The 19,433-nt window shown below is 43.1% G+C and overlaps 1 long non-coding RNA gene across 1 annotated transcript; it reads left to right on the top strand.

The window, feature by feature from the left end:
* Positions 1 to 11,177: 11,177 nt before the first annotated feature.
* On the top strand, positions 11,178 to 13,585 carry LOC121028925 (uncharacterized). Its single transcript, XR_005789503.1, has 2 exons — positions 11,178 to 11,360; positions 13,247 to 13,585. It is a non-coding gene; the product is annotated as an uncharacterized LOC121028925 (long non-coding RNA).
* Positions 13,586 to 19,433: the final 5,848 nt, after the last annotated feature.

Here is a 19,433-nt window from a genome sequence, read left to right as displayed (position 1 = left end):
TGTTCATGCTCTGTCTCTCTCTGTCTCAAAAATAAATAAATGTTAAAAAAAATAAAAAATAAATAAAAAGTAAGTGAAGATGTATGACGTCACACAAGCTTTCCAGTTTCCGCCGTGATAGACAGTATGAAAGTTACAGAAATTTTACTTTTGTAACTCTAGAAAATGTTGGCACATCCTCCAGCAGTCTTGGGTATGGGTGGGTAATGGGTGTCCCTCCTTACTAGGCAGATAAATGGCTTCCGTGTCTCTACCTCTGTGTGTCAGCTGTCTTTGATGATTTTCTAACCCTTTCTGTGGCCAACAGCTCCCCTTCCCCACCTCTGTTCCTCTCCCGTCTTCACTTGTTTTTGTTGAGCAATTTTCTGAAGTGAAGAACATTCAGCTCCACGGAGGTTTTCCTAGTGGAAAACAGCCAGAGCCTTGCTTCACCCTGAGGCTGTTACTTCTCTCTTGGTAACCGTGGTGTCCCTGGTAGGATACAGGGCTTACTGCTGTGACTCTATTAGCTGAACCATCTGGATTGTTGTTGTTTTATCTGACACTGTACCTATTGCCCAAATGTGAAGGCTCTGGTGTCTCCAGGCACTTCCATAGCACGGAAGATGTTTTATGTAGCCATGTCAAGCGACTCCAAGGGAAGAGTCTGGAACTTGGTTTTGAAACTATTTTGAACGTGGCTTGGTGTGATGTCTGTCCTGCCCAGGTCTGTTGGAAGCAGGGGTGGGACGTGGGAATGAGTGAGTACGTGTGTGCTTGGATGTGTGAGTACGAGCAAATGTGTGCGAGTATGAGGCTAAGTGAACATGAGTGTGAGCAAGCATGTGTGTATGAGTGTGAGCACAAGTGAGTGTGTGCACGTGTGTGTGTGTGGCGGGGGGGGCGGGCAGGAGGATAATAGCAATCCTGCGTGTTGGGGAGCAGGTCTGCGTAGCATCGGTCATTCCTCTCGGACATGTCCTTGTTGTCCAGACTCAAAGGCCTGTTTACCTAGGATATTTCATTCGGCCCTCTTGCAACGGTAACTTTATTTTTATAACTTTTTCTTTCTTTTTGGAGATTACCAATTCTTTTATGCAGCTCCTACAGCAGCCAGAAGGTAAGAGTCTCCAGGCCCTCACCCCACTGTGGCACCCTCTGCTAGATCCGTGTCATTAAGAAATGACTTTACACACACCAGCTGCCTTTGCAGGGGCACATGGCTCCAACTCTGTGTTAGGCTAGTAATTTCATATGGTTTTTTTTTTTTTTTTTTTTTTCCCCTGGGTAGGATAAGAGGTAGAAGAGAGAAACTTCGTGCATCTTCCTTCCATTTAACCTGCATTGTCTCCCCCCATTTGTAAAGCTTTATAAACAAATAAAAACGTTGTGTTTGGAACAGCTCCTGGGGGCCGGGGAATCACATACACACTTGTGAAACATGAGTGTGCTTCTTATGTGTGGCCCCTGTGAGGCGGCCGGAGTGCTTGCGAGGCCCTCAGCTTTGTAGAGTAGGAAACGGGGGTGTCGAGGGGTGGCCAGCTTTCCAAGTTAGCGATGAGGACTCTGGTCTCCACGCCTGCATCCTCTTTACACAAGATTATAACCTAGATAAGCACACAGATGAAGGACGTAGCCCGGTATTTATATTCGAATTTAAAAATATGTATCGTGTCCTGGCAAATTTATTTGTTTAGTGATAGTGATTGGAAGGCAAACAGGTGGTGGTTAATAGAGACTGTAAACTCTCCCGAGAAGCTTCGGGTTCTGGTAAGTCCAGCTCTCTCGAAGACGTATTCTCTGTAGGAGTCACCTCTCTGACAATGGCTCCTTGTCAGCACAGCTCCAGGTTTGCCAAACTGTTGCCATGGAAATAGATGATCAGCTGGCTGAGAGTGATAGATACCTGAGTAGTGTGTGGGCTTTGGGTATGGATCTGAAGTTTGGGAGGTTTGAATCTCTTTGTGAATCGATCTCATAAATGGCCCATTTATCCACGGGCACACCCTACTTTTAACCTTCAGCCTGATGTTAAGTGATCTTGCAACATTGATCCAAGATCAGCTCTGAGACTTTCGCTTTGAGGAGACTGTCATTGACGTGGCTGGGACTCAGCCCAGAGACACGCACCATCTAGCACATGTCAGCTCCTTCGGAATGAGTGGCGTGGAGTGGAACAAGTCAGCTCAGTGATCCCTATGTGGACGTGGATGTGGTCCAGCCTGGGCGAACCAGCTGGGAACTGAGGGGAGAGAGGTGCTTGCCAGGTACCTAGGAAAAACTGAAGCATGGAGGACAATTTACCATCACAAAACCTGTGTGGGCTTTTAGCTCATAGCCTGTGATGCTGCTAATGACGCCACTGAGGCCATGTGGGGGAAGACTATGGAGGAGAACCAGCGTCCCACAGTACTCTCTTCAGGGCCAGCTTTCCTCAGCCGTGTTATGCCAAACGTTAGGATTTCTCAAGATGTCAAGACTTTTCCAAGATCAAGGAAGTGTGACAAACGCTCCATAGAATGTTCTCATTATGAAATTCATAACGTCTATCGGCATACTAAAGGTTCTAGTCAAAATCAGGAGAATAGAGACCTAGTTACGTTGCTTAATTGACCACTTACTACACTTGCCTGACCATCAAAATGCCTTTAGCTCTTAGTTGGATTCTACAGCAAGAAGACCTACAGATATTCAGTGGGTGATCCTGCCCTTCCTGGTTTAGGCTTTTAATCCTGTGGTTTTCCTCTGGCTGTTCCTAGATGATTCTGGGGGAGCACAGGAGTGAGGGCTAATTTCCATGTTTAAAAGAGCCCAAATACCCAAAACATACATTAACAGTGACAGTCACTGTTGTCTCTTTACCGTTTCAAGCTTAGAATGACTTAAATTTTGATGTATCTCTTTAGGCTCCATCAATTCAGAAGATGAGTAGCTATTCCAAAATCCTGGAAACTTGGATCTTTGCTATAAAATGCTATTCTAAGGCACCTGGGTGGCTCAGCTGGTTAAGCGTCTGACTCTTGATTTTGGCTCAGGTCACAATCTCACGGTTTGTGAGATCACGCCCCGCGTAGGACTCTGCACTGACACCCCAGAGCCTGCTTAGGATTTTCTCTCTCCCTCTCTCTCTGCTCTTCCCCTTCTTATACTCTCTCTCTTTATCAAAATTAAAAAAAATGCTATTCTAAGAGGCTGAATAAAAGTATCAGGAAGAAATTATAAAGACCATTGTATAGATCAAGGACGAACATTTTAGTTGGGGAAAAAGCAATTTCTTTAAACCATTACATAAAATACAATCTAAATATTCTAATAGGGCTGTCTAATGCTCACTCAGGTCTAGTTCTCTTCTTTTAGGGCACACAGATGGATATTTCCCTCCCTATAGGTAGGTGGGTCCATGTGACTGATTCTGGCTAATGCACTGTGAATAAAAGTGACTTGTGTAATTTTCCAGCCAAAGCATTTAATTGCTGATGTGAAAACCTCCAGCTTTCTCTTCCTTTTCTGCTGTTTTTTGAGGCTTTATGTTCCAGATGATGATGCCTGGATTTTTGAGTCTCTGTGTGAAGGGCAGTGGCCTTGGAGAGTCACCTGTATTCACAGCTGAATGATATATACATATATATTTTTTCATTTTTGCCCATTTGAAAGGGGAAAAGGGTATCTTGCTATTGTTTTAATCTACATTTATTCTGTTATTAAAGGTTTTCTTCCAGTTGAAGTATCTGTTTCTCCAGAATAATGATTGCTGTTTTTTTTTTTTTAATTAGTTGGAGAGTTTCAAACTCACAACATTGCTATGCTTCCCCTACCTGATAGAAAATTCAACTTCTGTCACTAAATATTTAGTCGTGTAGCAGGTTGTATTAGTCTGAGTTCTGATGAGAAGCAGATGTCAAGACAGGATTAAAAGTAGGATGACTTACTATGGGAATCGTGTGAGAGAGAAGGCAGGAAAAGGAGCTGGTTGAAGATGAGGGAGCCATCAGACCACAGGGAAAATCTGATCCTGTGGGAAGAAGAGAAGGAGGAATGGTTGTATGCAAATGTCTTAGACCTCCTTGCAGTCTAAGGGAAGTTTAGCTCGGCTCTGTGGGTGCCCTTGAGCCAAAGCTGTTCTTTAGGGGGTTCCTGAATCTCCTAGGGGAGGCCTACCTAGGAATTAGCTGCTGTGCTAAGTTGTTGGCTGGAGCACCCAAGGGAAGTGTGGCCTTGGCAAACACCATGATGGATTTCAGAGCACAGCATCTGGGTCTTTGGGTCCATATGCTCCCATAGTGGAAGATTTGGGAGCCTAAGCTCTTAGGTGCCTGAGTTCTCATCCCCTCTTGGGGTTCTCCTCTAGCAGAGTAGGCTTCCTACTCTGTAGGAGGGACTAACAAGCCTTCTGGAAGGGATGAAACTTCCTTTGTGGGGGGTGGGGCAGATCTGAGTCAGGCCTCCTGCCCGGCTCTTGGCTCTGCTTTCTGGCTCAGTACCATGAAGGGCAAGGAGGGTGGGAAGCTACAAATAACAACCACAAGAGGGGTGCCTGGGTGGCTCAGCCAGTTAAGCGCCTGCCTCTTGATTTTGGCTCAGGTCACGATTTCACAGTTTGAGAGATCAAGCCCCACACTGGGCTCTGTGCTGATAGCATGGAATCTGCTTGCGATTCTCTCTCTCTCTTCTCTCTCTACCCCTTTCCCTACTTTCTCTTTCCCTCCAAATAAATAAATAAATAATCACAAGAGCCAGCTCCACTAAAATTCCTAAGACACAGGTAATGCTGTTCTCAGATTCTTCTAACAGAGTAACACACAAAGAAAGAAGAGAGATAGTCTTCTCACCTGTGTCTCAAAATCCTAAACAATAGCCAGTACAGAGACCCTGGTGGGAAGTGGTGGTGGAAATAGGGAGCTACAGTTCCGCAGGCAGGGATGGCATCAGAGGGCTGTCAGAATAACAGAGGGAGTCTTGAATGGAGTGGGGGAGACACAGAGGAAGAGAGAAAGGAAAGTAACTCATGGTAGTCTCCTCAATGAGCCACATGTAGTAGCCCCTGAGAATTCTCAGAGATATCGTGGCTGAGTATTGGGAGATGTTCTGGAAGGCCAGTTGGGTAACTACTTTTTTAAAAAATGCTTATTTATTTTTGAAAGAGGGAGAGAGAGTAGGGGAGGAGCAGAGAGAGAGGGAGAGAGAGAGAATCCCAAGCAGACTCCACACTCTCAGCGCAGAGCCCAACATGGGGCTCAAACCCATGAACTGTGAGATCGTGGCCTAAGCCGAAATCAACAGTCAGACGCTTAACCAACTGAGCCACCCAGGGGCCTGTGGATAACTGCTTTTATTTAAAACTGGAGTAGTTTTAGGATATTTCCCAAGGACTCTGTATCAGGCTGGGCAAAATTATGCTGTAGTAACATAACCCCCCGATACAGTGATTCAAGCCACAAAGGTTCACTTCTTGCTCGTATTACTGCCATAGTGGGTTGGCCAAGGAATTTCTCTTCATCATTGCCTCCCTCATTCCAGGACCATCTAAGAGAGCTGTCATTTCCTGGAACACTGTTGGTGTCCTGGCAGGGGGGAGAGAGAAAGGATTTGATGACGTGTAATTTGGCCCTAAAAGCTTTTGCCTGGAAGCTTCACACATCATCAGCCCCCAACTAGTCATGTGACCCCCACCTGAGTTCAGTGGGTTGGGTAGGATAGTCCCTCTACAGGGTGGGGAAGAGAGTGTTGGTCTGCAGGTCTACTGCAGTCCCCTTTTTCCGCGGACTCCACCTCAGCCGTGTTCAGGCTTCAGGGGGAGGTGATAGGCAGCTGTTCCATAAATTAGTTTTCGGCACCCCTCCCTGCCTCTGCTGCACCAGGACAATCATGACAAGCTTATTTTCACTTTCAGGATGTTGCTCTAGCCATTGCCTTTTCTGGGAAAACATTTCTCTCTGATGTTTGCAAGACCAGCTTTCTCTTGTTGCTTAGTCCACACATCTTCAGAAATGTCTTTCCCGGCTTCCTAATCCATGTGACCCTGGTCCCTCCACCCCAAGCTCTTCTTTTCACATTACCGTCTCCTCCTTTCTTTGTGGCACTATATTAATCAAAAAACACACCGCATCTGGTAGTTTTTGTTTACTGCTCATTTATTTATTTTCTGTATATCCTCACTAGAATGTAAGCTTTATATTTGTTGCCCTATGCTGTTTTCTGTTTCTGTTTTTTGTTTTTTGCCAGCCAGCTTCACAGGCTTTTGTGATGGGGTGGAAAGAGATCAGACTGGGGTTGGGAGGGAAGGGGAAGGAGCAAAGCCAAAGCCTGCATGCATGGGGGCAGGTCCCAAGAAGACTTTGGAGTTGAGACAAGGAGGTGTATAGAGTGAGTGCTTTCAAAGGGCATAGGATGTGTGAGAATAAGAGGAAAAAAGAACAGGACTTTTAAAGAAGTGCTATTGAGTGTTAATTTTCCTTGAGAGATTCAAGAAAATGTTAAACTACTCTTTAGTTATCTCGATTGCTGTAATGTGTGTATTTGGTCATGACACCCTATAGAAAAAGTAGCCTGGATTGCCCAACCAAGAGCTAGGCATTGGTAGGCCATCATCCTCTGCTGAAATTCTGGTTGTGTGTATCACCATCCATAAAGGAAGTGCCTAGAATAACCCAGATAAATTTTGGGTCGCTATAACTGAACCAGGGTTTGAGGATTCTGAGCAACCCCTCACTCATGCTGCACATGGGGCCAGAACAGTGCTCAGCACATGATGGGCATTGAAGAAAATGTCAACTCCTAGAGAAGCTGTGATGGTCAGGAGTCAGGTGGGGAGAGGGTGGTATCAGAGAGATGGGCTGGCGCTCTCCTCCATTCCCTTGATATTAGGCCAATGGGGAAATACTAGAAAGAGAAAATGGGGCAGGGGAAGGAGGAGGGAAAGGGAACCCTCTTGTTTGATTAATTTAAAACATCATTCCAAGACTTGTCCTTTTGGGAGAGTACACTGAGAAGAGAACATTGTGGAAAGTGACTGTTGAAATAGGAACAGAACACCTGGTACTACTCTTTCCCTACCATTTTAACTTATAAAGTTATAGGTTAATATGCTGTCCTATGAATTGTGAGTCTACTCAGGGCATTTCAGTAGTTAAGTGAGATGCCTCAGAGTCCTGCAAATGGGATATTCAAGAGAGAGCTTGACTGCGTGGATAGATCTCAGCCTGACAGCCCAATGATGAGGAAGCTCCTGCTTTGGCAGATGGCCAGGAGAAAGGGATTCCAAGCCTGAGTGTCCTTGATAACAGCATCTCATTAGTTGAGATTAAAGCTCTAAGGATCAAAACTTCTTGGTATCTTGCATCGGTGACCCTGGTTGGGATAGGCCTAATGAAGAGGGGCTTTGTCTGACCTCATCCAAGCCCCAGCCCACTTTTTCCCAGTGATCTTGACCATAGGCAGCACATACACACCCTCTACAGATATTGTAGACCACTTTCGGGTAAAGAAATCAGGGTGTGTGTGTGGGTGGGAGGGGGGCCCAACTCTGATATAGTTTTCATGACCAGACATGAAAATAAGAGTAACATGTTGAACAGTTGAAGGAAAATTTTATTCTAAACTCTTTTTGAATAACAGCAAATCCTCAAGACATCCCTAGAATTAAGTATTTTTTGTCAATTATTTAGTAAGTGCCTAATTTGCTCTTGCTAGGGAAGAAAATTACATGTTGTTCCTAAATTATTAAACAATATTTTGATGGCATTGACAGAGCAAGTAGCAAGGTATTGACCAGTCACCCTGCTATAGGAAAACTCCAGTGCAGCTCTGTTTTCTCTTGCGAGGTGGAATTGAAGAGAAAAGAAGTCATTAACTCCTGTGAATGACATCTGCAAAGTCTGATGGAAAGTCACATAAAGTTCATTGTCCTTTATTAGACAAAGTGGAAGAGCCCACAGACTAATTCTTTTAAGAAATGCCTAAATGAACTTCAAAACTGAAATCCGATCATTGTTCAAAGTTTTGCTGTCCTGGCTTCTTCAGGGAACTTTGGTTTGGTGGTAAGATCTTACTCAAGGTTTTCTTTATGGGATCTCATAATCCAGCCTTCTTTGCCTTTTAAATAAATCTCGACATCTTTCTCAGTGCCTAGCATGATGAATAGATGAATGATCTTTCTGGAAAGTTTTTTCCTTCCTTGTTGCGTCCTCTAAAGACGATGAGTCTCGGGAGAAGAGAAAGTGAAAAATGGAGATTCATGCTAAATCCTGAAATTAACTGTTTCTTGACTCAATGAATTGCTCTAGCAGTTTGGTTTGGACTGTTGTATACACTGTCAAGTTGCTCTCTTCTGGGTCGGGAAGCTTTAGTGTTCAATGAATGAAGAGAGATGATGTTTTGGAAGAAGTTTTGACCCAAGACTGGAAGACCGAATCCCATCCCTCTCTGTACTGAGGAGCAGACAGAAGCATTACCTAGACACAGCCTATCAAAATCAAAGAACATTTATTAGGAAAAAGGTGATTCTTTTATGGAACACCTATCAAGCACCTGTAATGTGCTAGGTACTTATATGTCATTGGTGGTCACATCAGCCCTGTGAGATGACTATTATTTCAACCTCGCTTGTTGAGGAAGTTGGGACTTAAGAGACCCAATAACTTGTTCAAACTTTCACAGGTAGGGAAAGGAATGGCGGATGGGCAGGAGAGCTTGGATTTGAATGCATTATCATTCACTTCAACTCACACCATGCTCCCTTAGAAGTGCCCAATGAGAGAAGTAGTCACTCCATTTCAGGAGCTCACCGTATGGTTGGGAGGATGTGGAGAAGGGCTCAAAGTGCAGGGGGTGGGGGGTTAGGATGTCCTGAGCATCCACCGTGAAGCAGCATTCAAGTCCATCCTTTTGAATCAAGACGTCTCAGATGGCTCACGGGCCAGAAAGTTAAGCTAAGCACGCTTAGGTAACTCTTCCAGGGGTCTCCCAATCAGATCTTGATCCCAGCTCAGTTTGATTCCAAACATTAAGCCTCCCTAGTGCTTCATGCTTCCACTTCCAGCAAAGGCCTCAAGGAACAGTGTATGTCAGTGTGCCTGGGGCTATTGAGATGGAGGGAAGGGAAAGAACACTGGCAAAGGGAAAGGAGCTGAGTGAATTAGAAGAGGTAGAACTCTCTGAGTCAAAATAGAGGTTGGAGTGATGTGCCAGGATTGGGACAATGTGGAATTCAGTTCTGATGTCAGTGTGTGACTGGTTTCCACAGCTGAGAAAGCATCATAGAGTGGTGTGTGTGTGTGTCTGTGTGTCTATGTGTCTGTGTGTCTTGTGTGGACTGGCTGGTGCATGCACAGTGGGCTCTGTGGTAGCTCTCTGGTGGCCTCCATGATCCCCGGCTATCTGAGTGTGGCCAGCAAAGGAAAGGTGGGTGGGTCGATGGGTTCTCCTCATGGAGTTTTGGCTTTGTGCTGTTCTTCCTGTTCTCCCCTTTTAGAGCTTACACCTTTGTAACCCATTATACAACAGTGCTTAACATGAAACTCCAGACCAGAAAATGATTCAAATAAATCCGTGACTTTTCCGTAGGACATATTGGGACATTCATTACTCAAGAGTGGGCAAGGACTTTCTGAAGACACATCCTTTCACCTTGTGAGTCCTAAAACTTGCACATTCTCACTATATACTTTGGAAAGAATTCATTCCTTTTAGAGTGATTGAGGAGACTCTTTTGAATTAGTTGCAGATGTATCTTGAATATCTTCTTTCCCTTTTGACGTTTTTTTGAGACTGGTTTGGTTTAATAGAAACAAAGCATATGTGTAAGCACTGTTATTTAGGCTGTCCGCAAACATTACTAGTCAACCGAGAAGTTTGGCATCAAGTTACCTTAGAGCTGACAAAGTCAGAGGGGATATAATCATTGTTTTAAGTAACCATTTACTTTTCAAGATTGACCACATTGGAGACCCCACAGGACTTACTTCAAACACCTCTCCCTCAATGCATATACAAATACCACATCGTCAGTGTGTTTGCAGAAGGGAATACCAGGAGCTCTGAGACCATGGTCTAAAAAATCTTCCCAATCACCTGTTGTTCATAAAGTCCTGTATGTTGTAGAAGACTTTCGAATTCTGGAGCCAGTGGATGGTCTGACTGAAGAATTTAAGTTTTCAGATTCTTTATTCAGTCCTTACATTTTGCTGTGATAGGGCTAGCTATGTTTCTAGAATGTGGGAAGGTGATGTTCTGGAGTAGAAATAAAAGAGAGACTCTTAAGTTTATTTATTTTGACAGAGAGAAAGAGAGAGTGAGAGAGCAAGAAAGCAGGGAAGGGGCAGAGAGAGGGAGAAAGAATCTCAAGCCGGCCCCTCGCTGTCAGAATGGAGCCCAATGTGGGGCTTGAACTCATGAACCGTAAGATCAGGACCTGAGCTGAAACCAAGAGTCAGACATGCCTGACTGAGCCACTCAGGCGTCCCTAAAAGAGAGACTTTCTGAGCCCTGGTATTGAGGATCCTGTATGAAAACGAAAATACTTTGGTATAATCAGTTACAATGCCAACTTCTTCAGTCTTCATTTGCTTGGGGAAAGATTTCAGAGACTATGGTCTTCACTTCCGTTGTAACTGTTCTCTCACATCCAGAGGGGCTAGATATCGAGGGTTCTCTTTTCATTTGCTCAGAAGTCTTATATTTATTTTGTGTTAGTCCTAGCATACGTGTAACCGCGCACAAGAATAAACACGGTTACTATGTGCTATTAGAACACGTTGGTGTTTAATGTGACTTCCCTCTTCCCAGTTGCAAGGCAGGGGTGGGGAAACGTTCTCACGTAGCTTTGCTTAGTCATCTAGTTTATTTATTCAGCTGTAGAATCATCCACACCTTTTTAAAAAGTGCAGATTCATGCTATCATAATTGTACCCGGGGTCACTAATTTGGGGGCCGCAAGGGCTCTGGCTGCTGTAGCAAATTGAAATATGGAAATCAGATGCCTTATGTGGGACTGCGGGCCGTGTGCCATCCACTGGGTGCTAGCATCTGTTTGATTCTCAGAGGTCCTCTTTTTCTCTGAACAGTGAGTATTGTCAACACGGGCTGTCGTCCGGAGAGCGAGCTGTTAGGCTGGAATAACACGGCGCTCTCAGGAGCATCTGGAGGACCGGAGACAGCACAGCAGTTTTGAAGCTTTTCTTTTTTTTTTAAATGCGGGTTGCAAGACAGCCTCCCGCCATCTCTCCCTACTTCCGAATAAGAGGATTCTAATGGAGTCACCATGGGTGATGAGGCTGAGCCCCGAGGTCCTCCCCTCCCGGGACTGTTTCTGCTGCCTGGTTGTTAGCTGTGTGGCTGCCGCCTTTGTCTTTGGTTTCTGCAGGGAAAGGCGTTCAAAGAAGGAGGTGAGCTTCACCTTGGTGATTCCTCTCCCAGCAAAATGAATACAAACATCTAATGTCATGACCCCCATCCTGTTCCACACATTCAGCATGTTTGACACCGTTAGCGGCCACAGTGCGGGCCCAGGGTACATCAGCAAGCAGATGAAAATGTCCTTTTGCCCTGGGAGATGAGCCTGTGTCGTGGGCAGGGGCAGGGGCAGGGGCAGGGGCACGGAGCTTTGGTGGAGATGCCACGGACACCATCAGTCCTTCAAGGTGTGTCTGTGAATGCCGGCATTACTGACATCCTCAGTGGGCTTCGCCTTCCTTTAATTTTTCCTGTCCCATTCCAAAAACCTAGCCAAGCAGAATGGAAAGCTTGGTTGTTTGAAAGCAACCCCTTGTCTTTCTGTTGGTTTTGCAGCGATGAGCTGATGGAGGGCGCTCAAGGGGGAGGAGAGAGATGGGTGTCTTGTAGGGAAGATGGCAGAAAGCTGGGAGGATTGGGAATCCTGATGGTCAGCCTTGGAACTCCAAGGTTGGCAAGGTTTTCTGTCTCTAAGTGAAATAGAACCACCTGCTTTCGAGGACTCTGAGGCTCTCTGTGGTGATCCGTATGGACAGAGGAACAGAAGGGTGTCCCTGCACCTTTATTCTGTCAAAGCTCCTGGAGCCTTTCATCACCCTGGGCGCGGAGAGACATTTCTAATGCTGATGGCCTTGGAATCAGATTTAATTTTATGGGAGGGAAATAAAGCGAGTGATATCTATGTGTATTCGAGTCTATGGAATGAAATTCATCCCTGCCGCAGATTTAACTGCACAAGTCAGGAAAGGCCCTGAAGACCAAAGACATTAGCACAAATGAAGAGTTGGAACTTGCCTCTTGCAAAAGTTTTTAGCTGAAGAAACCTGACAGACAGGAGAGGGAGGACTGTTACTTTGTATGTGACAAAGACATTACATTGTCATTAATATTGCAGGTCACTGCTTTTGGGGGAAAATCTTTGTTTTATTTTAAGATTCTTAGTAGGGTTTATTCTGAGACTTAGAAAACTCAGGAGAGTTGGGCCTTCCAGACAAATGCATTTGCCTTGACGAAACACATTTGCAATAGCTCTCCAACAATGGCCTGGAGACTACTCCCAATTCACACTGGACTTTAAAAAAAAAAATATTTTTTTACCCTGTTTTGAAAATGGACCAGGTTTGGGGCACTAATTCACATTGCTACCACACCCACTCTTTCTGCCCAGAGAGTGAGGAGAATGAATGGGTCAATCAGCTGACATATTTCCATCCAATTTCAAGGATAGAATGTGTTCATTTTCTGACTAATGGCATGTCATTTTGCAGAAGCCTTTGGTTGTGAATTAATCCTGGAATCAAAACAGATTTTCCGGGGAGCAATCTTCCATCAAGTATTGATTTTTTTACACTCATGGAGTCTGTACTCCCTAATTTAACCTGACAATGATTCTGCACAATGGCCTGGGAGCACCTTGGCAGCTCACTGAAGGAAGTTTTACTGTCTTTTCTTTCTGCAAAGTAGAAGGGAAAAACCCCACATGAGCTAGCCCAGTCAGTCACTGGGGGGCATTTATGACTTGATACTTTACTTCTGGCGATTTGGAATGGGCAGAAAGCTGCCTTCTAACTTTTAAAGAAGTGTTGGGAGAGAGAGCTTTGCCTTGCTGAGACTGTTCAAAGGAACATTTTTTTTTAAGCTGCCAATATAAAAGAAATTTTTAATATATCGTTCAGTCATGGCCAGTGTTTTCAAATGATGCCATCTTGCTGTGCCCACGAAACGTGAGGAAATGAGGAAGGACTTTCTGAAGAGGGGCTTTTGCTTCTGAATTTCAATAAACTTTTCTGTTCCTTTTTTCCCCTCTGTTTTCTCAAAGGTGCATTTGGATTTCCATACTGCTCGGTCCCTATTTGATTCTTGTGAACTCAGCAAAGATTCGTGAGCTGTGCTGGGTTTATAAAAGGGGCCTTAAAGAGCTGAATATGACATAGCCCCCCTACTTCAAGGAGCTTGTGGTTTGGAAAGTGTGGAACAACAAGCACACTCCACCTGTGGCAGAGACTATAAACTATGAAAGGCATGGATGTGGGCCTATGGGATGTTGGGAATTTGAGGAAGATCAGAAAGAACTTTGTGGAAGAGAAAACGTTTAAGTTGGGCCTTGAAGGATGGTGTGACATAGACAGTTAATAAATGCTTACTTAATGTCTGGGTACTTCTCGTCATTTTCCATATTGCCTTGTAAGTGGGTTGGGACCATGTGACCAGTTCTGACCAATGGATTATTGAGCAGAAGAGACATGAGTCACTCTTATGTGGGGGCAATCGTCCCTCCTCCATCTGCCCTCTTCCACTGCCATGGTGACTGGGTACAGGAGAACTTTGCTCTCCAAAACAAGGACTTGTATGAGCAAAACCTAAATTTACATTACAAACCACCAAGAAATCAGGGTTTATTTGATATCACAGCATAGGTTAGCCAAATGAATACAGATGGGTAGGAAGGATTACTTAGTGAGACATGTCAAAATCCAGAGTGATACAGTTAGGAACTTTCATTCATAGATAAGAATTTTGATGGACTCCTGCTCTGAGCTCATAATAAAAAGGAAGTGCTTAAGTAGCTCACAGAAACCAATGGCAGGTTTTAAGTGAAGTTGAGTTATCTTATTCTTACGGAGAGATTTTTTTGGAAGAGGACACATTTATTACAGATGGAAAATATAATCAATAAACTGAATAATACATTAAGCAGTATAGTGAGTCCCTGAGTCATGGGTATCCTAATAGATTAGTGTGGTTTGAAAGTCAGAGCCTCTGCACTCCACATCTCCAATCAGGATGAGAATAAAATTATCATTGGTCCATTAATTTAGCAGGTACCTGGAGTGACAGAAGAAATAGAAGTAGAATTTTGGTCCTTGAAGAACTTAGTTGTGGTTGGGGAAGCAAGATTCCAAGCACTGGGATGAAAGAGGGAAGTGAAGAGGGCTCAGCAGGGGAAATAGCAGGTCAGAGGGGGCTTTTTGGAGGCTGAGAGCTGGGTCCTGGAGGAAGTGGGTTATAGATAGTGGGTTATATAAGTGGTGGAAAGAAGGTGAACAGATAGTCCCACTGGAGTGAGTGAAGGACTGAATGGCCTAGACCTCATGGACAGTTTGTCTGAAAGCAATCCCAAGTGCCCTAATCGAAGAAGAAGGAGGGAATGTAAATAAGGGAATTGTGGGAAATTTTCACTTCCCGGCGTTTCCCCAGTATCAGTTGTTTCTTGCTGACCTGGAGATCTTATAAAATGTGACACATGGTTGGCCATGACCATGCTACTCTTTGAAGAGTGGCCATCCTGCCTATTAGATTCGAGCCTTCTTTCTTTCTCCCCATTGGTTGTTACTGCCTGTGTCAGCCATAACATTACACTACTAGGCTGACTACACATCTTAAAGACACCAAAAAGATGGCTTTACCGGCACGTTGTGTTCCCTCTGCTGCTGTGACCCTCATGAGCATGTTTCTTCATATGTAAAGAGAGAATTAAATTAAATGGGATTATTAATATAAAGCATTTAGTAAAGTATTGGCTTAGGATTGATTTTACTAATTGGTAACATTATTATTGCTAATCTATGGTTTCCATCATAAATCAGAATGCACTTGTGATCCTAGAGAACACTCCTTTGGTTGATGATAAGAAGTGAAAATGGACTTTGCCTTTTTTTTTTTTTAATGTTTATTTTTGAGAGAGAAAGAGTGTGAGTGGGGGAGGGGCAGAGAGAGAGGGAGAGAAAGAATCCTAAGTAGGCTCTGTACTGTCAGTGCAGAACCCGATGCATGGCTCTATCTCATGAACCGTGAGATCATGACCTGAGCTGAACCCAAAAGTTGGACTTAACCGATGGATCTATCCAGGCACCCCCAAAATGGACTTTGTCTTAAATTATTTCAGGTCATGTTTTTTTCCCTATTAGAAATCCAAATTTCCAAACTGTTGAGAAAAAGCTATCACTAATATTTATGACTTTTAGAAATTCTTTTTTTTTTTGCTTTTTCCTTTCTTATATTATCAAAGAAGCTGTTTCCATGTGTTCCACAAATGAGAAATAAATATATGAATTCATATTTAATAGCTTTTTGAAAATTCTCAATTTTCAAAAATGGGCAAGATATATCAATTACTCTTTTGGAAATTCTCGGAGATTCCATCTTCCTGTCTTTGTGCCTTCAGTGTGGGAGATGGTCTAGCTCTCTCACCTCTGCCTTGTCTTACAATGAAAGAAAGTTTTAATCACTATGCCTGATACTCTTGTCTTTTTGTTTGTTTGTTTCAGTTTAGCAACACAATGTTCAGTTAAAAAAATAGATCAAGGGGCACCTGGGTGGCTCATTCTGTTAAGCATCTGACTTTGGCTCAGGTCATGATTTCAAGGTTTGTGAGTTCAAGCCCTGTGTAGGGCTCTGTGCTGGCAGCTCAGAGCCTGGAGCCTGCTTCTGATTCTGTGGCTCCCTCTCTGTCTGCCCCTCCCCTGCTCGTGATCTGTCTCTCTGTGTCTCTCAAAAATGAATAAACATTTAAAAAAATAGATCAAATGTTATTTGAGCAAGTAAACAGTTTAGAATGAGTTTTGAGATGGTTAAACTACAGGTTGTAACAAATGGTCACATAAAATCCCTTGTGTTTGAAACAGTGGTTGAAATGGCACATTTCAACAGCTTTACACAGATGTTGTTTTAAGGAAGAATTCTTTTTCCTTCTTACAAATTAAAGAAGACTTCTGCTTGGTTGAAATAGTGGCACTTTTTTCTTCCTTTTAACTTTTTTTTTTTTTTTAAAATCAAAGTGGGTCTGTACATTAGTGAAGTGCTCTAACGCCCTTCACTGTGTATAATCACAGAGTGCTCTATTATACGCAAGGGCCATACGGAGAGAAACAGACCTTTCCATGACTACAAATTTCAAACTTTCTCCCTTAAAAAACAAACAAACATATCAGTGATTCTACTGCAATAAAGGTATTTAGATTTGAGTGAAACCACTTTCTGATTCTCAAAAGACGGTAAACTTTTATTATATTTGTGGTTTGAGCAGTGTTTGGAATCAGTTGCCAAAACAGCGAGAATAGCTAATGATTCCTCTGAGCCTACAAGGTGGGAGTAGTGTTTTGCAGGGCTGTAAGCACTAGTTATTATTATTTTATTTCTTTTCCCTTGACTCCCAGGTATGAGTGATTGTCAGAGAACACATATGACGTGTAATCTTCATTGCCCAGGTAGACCTCCATGTTGAGAAATTCTAGAAGCTTCTGAAACTCGTAAGTTTAAGTTTTGCTCTGTGTTTCCAGTAGAATGGATGGAGACCTTACACACATGATTCTGGGAATGGAGGCCCATGTTCTCGGATGAGAAGCAGTTTAAGAATGAGTTTACAGGGGCGCCTGGGTGGCTCAGTTGGTTAAGCAGCCGACTTCACCTCAGGTCATGATGGCACGGTTCGTGAGTTTGAGCCCCGTGTTGGGCTCTGTGCTGACAGCTCAGAGCCTGGAGCCTGCTTCGGATTCTGTGTCTCCCTCCCTCTCTGTCCCTCCCACACTCATGTTCTGTCTCTCTCTCTTTCTTTTTATTTTATTTTATTTTTTTTTAAATTTTTTCAACTTTTATTTATTTTTGGGACAGAGAGAGACAGAGCATGAACGGGGGAGGGGCAGAGAGAGAGGGAGACACAGAATTGGAAACAGGCTCCAGGCTCTGAGCCATCAGCCCAGAGCCCGACGCGGGGCTCGAACCCACGGACCGCGAGATCGTGACCTGGCTGAAGTCGGACGCTTAACCGACTGCGCCACCCAGGCGCCCCTGTCTCTCTCTCTTTCAAAAATAAATAAACATAAAAAAAATTTTTTTTAAATGACTTTACAACAAATACAATGTGGATCTTTGGGGGACAGATTCTGGGCATGGACTATTAGATAGGCATGGGTTTAATTTCTACCACTGACATTTTTTTGGGTAACTTACTTAAACTTGCTAAGCTTTTTTTTTTTTCATCTTTATAATGGAGGTAATAAAGCTTCTTTCATTGTCGTGAAAACTAAATACCCAGAAGTGCGTGCACACGTGCACACACACACACACACACACACACACACGTAATGTTTTGGTGAAGTACTTAGTTCAGTTCCTGGCAGGAAGTTAATACATAACAGCTATTATTTTTTATTATAGCTTATTAGTTTTGCCAAAACTTCTATTGTGGCACACAGGAGGAGGCCTTATAATCAGATAAAATACAAAAATCCAAACAGAGAGCTATGATTGCCTAAGATGTAGGCATCTTTTAAAATAAGATGAAGAAAAACTATATTTCGGTTCCAGTTGGCCAGATTCCTTCTGTGGGCATAGGGGGCATTTAGGACAGAGACAATTTTACTTCAAGACCTCACTCTGAACACTTGCATGAAGTGCTCCTCATTGGTCATTGGTAGAATCCTGTTGCGTTTAGACCGCTAAATAAAATCAAGTAGTGCGGGGGGGGCACCTAGGTGGCTCAGTCCATTGAGCGTCTGACTCGTGGTTTCAGCTCGGGTCATGATTCCACAGTCATGAAATCCAGCCTTGTGTTGGGCTCTGCACTGAGCCTGCATGAGATTCTCCCTCTCTCCTCCGTCTTCCCCCCACACCCTCACTTGTGCATGAGTGCTTTCTCTCTCTCAAAAAACAAAACAAAAACCCCCAAAACTCTTCAAAATCAAGTAGGAAAAACATGACATTCTGTATTAAAGTTTGGGATCAATTGGATTGTGTGTGTTTTCAATGAATATAATCTCATTGTCAGAGGAATGAGTTTAAGTTTTAAGATCTTAAAACCCATTTAAAGTATATCAGTACATAGAGTTGATTTACATAGCTTAGAAAAAATGAAAAAAGGAAGAATCAAAGCTTTGTATTTTATTCTGATTTGGCTATTTATTTTTAGGGTTTGAAAAGAACTTTAAAATGCGTTTTCTTTTTTTCCTAAATAGCCTCAGGGTCTGTTTTGTTCACTTTAAAAGATTCATCTGTGCTAACTAAGTGGTAGTTAATGGTCATTTGAAATATAGAAATTTAAAATCCCATGCAAAAAATATGTAGTCACACAATCGTACCAAAAATTAAAAAAAATTTGCGGACGTTTACGTGGGAACAAAGAGAGACGAGCTCAGAAAATACACTTTAAGAAAACAAAACAGAGGGACACCTGGTGGCTCACTTGGTTAAGCTTAAGCATCCGACTTCAGCTCAGGTCGTGATCTCACAGCTTGTGAGTTCCAGCTCTGTGTCCGGCCCTGTCCTGACAGCTCAGAGCCTGGAGCCTGCTTTGCACTCTGTGTCCCCCTCTCTCTCCACCCCACCCCTGCTTGTGCTCTGTCTCTTTCTGTCTTTCAAAAATGAATAAACATTAAAAAAAATTTTAAGAAAACAAAAAAGAACAGACCAAAAGATCTGGTTTTCAGCTTTTCACTATGTATAAAGTCCTATAATAGTAATCACACAATAAAACACCTTGTAGTTAGCAAGCCCCTAAGATGTTTGCATTTTAATTTGGGGATTTGGATCCTGTCTTATTAAATAAAATTTACCTAACAAAATTTGGTTGACTTGAGCAAAATTTCTGATGCGCGATGGAAACACGAGAACCTTAAACGGTTAGAAAGCAAATCATCTTTGTGGATTTAATTGCCATTGACAGAAAAAGGCCACTGGGCTGGAAAGATAATCATCGTTCAGCCAAAAGGCATGATGTAGTCTGAAATTAAGGAAAAAAATTCTATTAAGTTAAAACAGCTGGAAAATGAAATCTAATGAAAATATTTAATTTGCATGATTTCCTTTATTTTTTGTTTTATTTTATTTTATTTTGGTCAGTGAACTTTCTCACTGCAAATGTGACATGTATGGTTACATATCACATGTCTAGGCCAGGTATAAGCTGATATTTATTGATAAATGTCATTCTTAAGAGAAAAAGTAATGGACCCACTGCTTTTAAGTTTATTGCATTTCCATACCAAGCCTTTTTTTTTTTTTTTTTTTTT

The sequence above is a fragment of the Herpailurus yagouaroundi genome, unplaced genomic scaffold, assembly GCF_014898765.1.
Source record: "Herpailurus yagouaroundi ecotype Mexico unplaced genomic scaffold, PumYag 100, whole genome shotgun sequence".
In the NCBI taxonomy this organism is placed as follows: Eukaryota; Metazoa; Chordata; class Mammalia; order Carnivora; family Felidae; genus Herpailurus; species Herpailurus yagouaroundi.
Note: the sequence above shows the minus strand (reverse complement) of the source record. Positions and strands in the feature narration are given on the sequence as shown.